The sequence below is a fragment of the Anopheles aquasalis genome, chromosome 3 (genome assembly GCF_943734665.1).
Source record: "Anopheles aquasalis chromosome 3, idAnoAquaMG_Q_19, whole genome shotgun sequence".
Classification (NCBI taxonomy): domain Eukaryota; kingdom Metazoa; phylum Arthropoda; class Insecta; order Diptera; family Culicidae; genus Anopheles; species Anopheles aquasalis.
Genome location: NC_064878.1, coordinates 3,182,501 through 3,188,472, shown reverse-complemented (window position 1 = coordinate 3,188,472; position 5,972 = coordinate 3,182,501).

Genomic DNA, 5,972 nt, shown 5'->3' with positions numbered 1-5,972 from the left:
AAACAAACAAACCACAATAATACCACGCCATGGCTACTGCGAGGATTGGACTGAAAAGAGGGTGCCTTACCGTAAGCAGCATCGCGAAGGAACTTACTTTCTTTCTTCGGCCAAAGATTTACTTCTCCTACTCTACCGCCGGTGCACTGTTGACGAAGGTAAAGGTCAGACTTTTTTTTTTTGAAAAACTGTTACCGTGTTTTGCGCGGTACGGAAAGTGTTTGGCGGCCAATGAGTGGCTCCGTTAGACATACTCGCCTCCTATGCATATTTCGTATGCTACAGTGGCTAGACAGTTGGTTTACTCTATTTTTTCCAAATGTGTTTTATCTATTTTCTCGGGTAACTCACTAGCACGTGCAAAGCATTACTTTGCCGATGTACTGTAAATGCAAATGAAATTAGCTTCTGTACACCGCACAGTGAATAGCTTTGCTTTGCGGCATAGAAATCGGCATCAGCCCCTCCTTTTCAGAATTTGGCACCGCGGCTTGAGAGGGCTATAGACGAGACTTTTATTTATTTTTACTAATGCTCACGAAAGAAGAATCCGTTCGTTTACCCCCCAGTGTGTGTTTGCGAAACACCAGCGCGACACACTCATACTCTCATGTTGCAGTACATTATTTTAACATTTTCATGCTAATACGGACGGACGATGCTTTTTGCGCATTTTCATGTGATTTGGGAATTAAAAAAGGAACCAACGATGAGCTGAAGATGCTCGTGTGCCGATGCGTCCGCCCATGAGGGGACACTCTTATGGTCATGAATTTTTCAACACAACACTCGTCACTCGCCACCACCAGCGTCAGCGCCAGCGCCAGCGATGTCTTTAGGCTTTCGATCGAATTTGTTGTGTGCTCAATCAGAGCAGATCCCACTGCGACCGAGACACACAGCTGCACAGCAGCTCGAGATGTTAAATTATTCATCTCTATCCAATAGAGCTGAAGTTCATTGTTTAGCTAGCTGTTGAGACGCACCATTCGTTGCGGGTAATTGTTGCGACGGATAAAGTAAGTGGTTTGCAGCACACATTACGATCGACAAATGAACGATCGGTGCGTGCATGTTGGCTATTACAGAGCGCAGTTTTTGTTTTTCTTTGTGAGTTGAATTTTAACTAAATAGTCTTCGATTAGTATGCTCATACGACGTAAGAGAATATTTTATATGTTATTCGTTTTAATGGCTAAAGTCTCAGTTTCAAACCATTTTTCTAACCATCAATCGCACATGCAATTTACCTTATTTTCAAACGAACCTAATAACTGATTTTCTTCTGAGGTCCCCAAAATGCGCACCTCATTCACAATACTTTGATTCATCTCGTTAACATGATTTTTCAACATTAAGGATTCCTCTCCCTCGTGGACCTCTGGTCGAGCCACGGGTTCGTTTGACCCCAAAACGATTGAAAGAAAACAATCAATTGATGACGCTCGATTCAAGGAGGCGGAATTTTAGAAAACCTACCTAGAATCAATCACTCGCCCAATGGCTGGATTGACGTCAGTGACCTTTCGATGGCTTCTAGCCCTCCCGAAGCACGGGCGCCTTTGTCGACATTTTCGCGACGTGAAAAGTGAGGGAAATCCATCACCATTTTTCCTCCAATGCGTCATACCGTCATCCAACTGCTTATGCCATCTACCGGTGCTCATTGGCTGGCACAATACCGAGGAATTCCAGCGGCTCATGCTTACCAGAGGGAATTCTTCCACCTCACTAAACATGTTCACTGCAACGATTTGACGCGCATGAAATGGGAAAGGATCCATCTTTCCGTGTCCATTGTTTTGCGCAAATGAGATGACGTCTAAAGGTAGGTGCTATTCTCTGCTTTTGAATAGTTGTGGATTTGGCAGGAAGGCCAAGTGTTGAATGACACGACAATCGACCTTGGGGCGTGTGAAGTACAATTCGATTTTCCATACATTTTACCAGGAAGGAAGCTGTTATGTTATTTCCTCCTCCACCGAGCATCTGGAATCGCACAAATCGCACCGTTCGTCATCACGTGCACGTTCAAATTCGTGAAAATACCCCGATTCCATAGAAACAACAGGCAAAATCCTTTTTTTATCGTATCTATCATGCAATGCTACCCCATCCACCTGATGCTGTGAGCTATTGCCATTGCCATTATTTGGTAGCCTGAATACAGAATTGTTGAATTTTGATTCGCATCAGCGGCGGACACGTGCCTGTCGCGGCGAAGCTCGTGCTTCGATTGAAGAGTGGGATTTGATTCGATTACTCTCAAGTTCGTCGGGACTTTCCAACGGTGGTACTGAGGTGGCACGTTGCAAATCAGCCATGGATGCTTTCACGATTCTTTCAAAAGCTATTGTGGGCTTTTGATTGCTCTCGACTAGACCAGAGTGATCGAAGGCATGCTGCGACTACTCTACATCAATAATTAATCGTTTTTCTTGTTGGACTACAATTACAAAGTTGTTTATAATTTTATTGACTTTCCAAGCATTATAGAAAGCGGTTGCATGGGTTTTCTTAGGGAATGGGCTCTACCTTTTGTCTATGTCTATTTTTTGGTGTAATTTATTCTTGGTCAGTTAAATTAATACAATAATCTCAGAGCTTACATGCTACGAAAATTTAATTTTCCACCATCCTTAGCAATCTTTTCAGCTCCGTTTTTATTTTTTAGAATTTTACTTTATTTTTAGTAGCCCCCAATTATAGGATACGAGCAATCTTGCGTAGCAGTTGAGTCCACGTTTTTGCATTAATTTAGAAAATACTTTATTTAAATAAACCCTTGAAATGGCGCTTCGGCGACTGTAGCCACCACAAAATCATAATGCGAATCGCTCCTTCATAAGCCAACTTAAACAGGAGAGGGATTAAAAATGCGCTTCCATGTGCAAACCAACCTATAGCACCGGTAGATTCTTTGTAGCATTTAGTCCTAAGTCATGCTCTAATCGAAAGATCCCTCCAAACAAAGGTAGGGCTCAATCGACCGTAATGTAAATAAGCACCGTGATGCAAGATCAACATGTTTCCATCGCAACCCAACGTGAAGGATCAATTATTGGTATTCGCGGAATGTGCTAGACATTCGCGAGTTCGAGGAGAGAAGAAAGCTAAAAAAGGGAGCAACAAAGTCCTTCAAACAGGGCTTCAGAAACGGCTGGCATTGTGAATAGAGACATAAAACAGCGTGAAGCAAAGCTCCGCATCAAAACGCAAATAAAATCCATGATTAGATTGACGCACATCGATAGGATGCTAGAAGGTAAGATTTATATGGAACTGCGTACTGTGCTGCACGCCAGGATGCTTATCGTTTGCATTTCATTATTGTACAGCAGCTATCAGCAAAACCATAGAAAGGACCATGGTTCTGAAGCTAAGCTTCCAATTAACGATCCTCACCGGGATCCAACAACCGTAGAGCGGTTGCTAAACCGGTGGCTACGTTGACAAAGCTCGACGATAAGTAGATACACGATCCTTTGCTTGCTTGGAAGGGCGAACAAAAAGGAATGATATACGTTAAGTTTGATCATTAGAGTCATTATTTTACGCAAATAATACTAAGCTGACAGCAGTTCCGGCATTAGAGTGGATGCAATGTTTTCTATTTACACAGGATAAGATTTATATTTCCATATATCTACTCGTAAGCGGCCGTGCACGCGTTCGTAATCATTATCACGAAATCCTGTGGTAACGTTGGAGCAACCTTTAGTATTAACGTGACTGTAAGCACAGTTCCAAGGTTCACAGCATGCGTTACCAGCAAAGTGATGATCTGTTAGAATAAAGTTTATTTAATTTAAACGATTCAAGTTAAACGATGTCTTTCTGTTGATTAATAATTACGTACTATATAGTGTCTTCATTGGATCTGTTTTATCAGATCATTTTTACTAACTGCATTTAGTTTAACCCATAGAATTCATCTGAACAATCAACGATCACTTATCGAAATCAGCAGCCACACAACAACGCACAACACGTGAACCAGATTCGTCCGGAGGTTTGTCTTTCTGTTGTGTAACATTTACTTAGTAATTTAGAAACGCTACGAACGATGCCTTACGTTCGTGAAAACATGTCATGAATTAGAGACCGAGGAGACTTTTATTGAATTTCTTATTTTTTCTTTTCTTTCTCCTTATTACAGAGTCCTCAGATTGGTCATCTTTATTGCGCTGCGACTGAAGGAGTGCCACGCGGAATAAGGTAGCGGAATAAACCATCGCTTTCAGTTTACTTGCTTGTTCACTTTTCTGCGGCCACTGCACAGCCACTGGGATATTTGCATTGCAATCGCATTCGCAAACCACCAAGATAACGTTCTTCCTATCTTTATTTGCATTCGAGGGATCCTTGTCCTTTTTATGCTCACCAGCATACTCTACTGTTGGCGCAAGCTGTTCCGCGCTGCCAGCTGCCAGTTTGAAGGTTTAAATAAACATCGCCAACGTGGCGCTGTGACCTGGCACCAGAGAGCAAACAGCGTTAGTTTTGTTCAGTGAACTCTTTTACAATAACAATAAATGTTCTTTTAATTCATAAAGTGTAGACCATTTATTGCAAATTAAAACACACTTAAGTAAAAGCAACAATGATATAAGTATTACATTTTGTCATTACACTGTTTTTTACAAATATCTTATTAGATGGGACTATACATGCTCTGTATTTTATTTTTAACTAATACATCGCTGCATCGCATACATACAGTATCTTCATCAATCACCTTCTTTCATAATTCTTCTGTCCTGTTCGCCTGTCTTTCCGTTCTTTCCTTTGCTACTTTTCCTTCTTCACACCAAAAGGTTGTGCTTCCTTCAGTCGCAAAATCGAAATTCTGAATCCCGCATGTTGCTTTCGCTCTTGCCCCCTTCGTGTTATGGTCACGCGACCGCGTTTCACCATTTGAAACCGACCTATATTAACGCCGGTTTTTGGCCATATGTGTGAGTACAGCGGTTATGCTTTTTCCCTTCTTCACATTCGATTCGCATCGCGTCCGTTGACAGTGCTGCGAGGCTCGCACGCAGAACGCAAAAAGAACGCGCACCTGGCCTGATGTTTTCGTCCCTCATTGGTCTTTCCTTTACTGCCCTTCTTCACTGCTTTCGTGCTGCTTAAAGCGGGTGCAAAAGATCGTTTAAAATGATCCACCGAAAACAGGGACGCGAGTGGAGAGAATGTTCTCGAAAGGATGCTCGCCGTTCTCGATCCTGATGCAACAGAGTTGATCAGCAAGAACAGGTTATCGAATGCACTTACCAACAAGTGTCCTGCTATGAACGTCTCAAAGTGTCCTGGATCGGGTATCCTGCAATGGTGCACAGTTGTAGATGCAAATCTACATCCCGCGCTGGATGGTTCCGGATGCTCCATACTTTCTATGCTAATGAAACCGAACGGCCAAAGACCGAAGAAGCAAGACACTAGCATCCCAGCCATGAGCAAAACAATAAATTTTCCCGCTCCGGATGGCACCGGATTCACATCACGATGCAATAACTCACACATAGTTGCTTAGCCACCGGAAGCGTGCTGGTGCAGTTTCTCATTACGGGGGAATTGAATAATTTCCATATCTTAACCATCCTCGACATGGCGGCGCTGCCATCGATGGTTGGAAACTTTGGTTGAAAGTGTGATTTGTCATGCACTTCCGGTAGAGATGCCGGTTGGCTGTTGCGCCTTGATGCATGCATCCCACTCAAAGATGCACAAGAAGATAGAGCAATGGAGAAAGGACTCCAGTTCGTTCGCTGAGCCAACGTGGCGCATATTCCATAACCCATTTGTTGTCTGTGTTCCATTGATGGGGCACAATAAATTCCTGGATAGTGTATTGTGTTTCCCCGGGGGGACTCCATTTGGATGATTGCTGAACAAAGCTCGAGCTGGATTGATGTAGCAGCGGATGGGATGCGTCCAGGGAGCTAGCTTCTTGCTTCTGATCTGTATTTCAA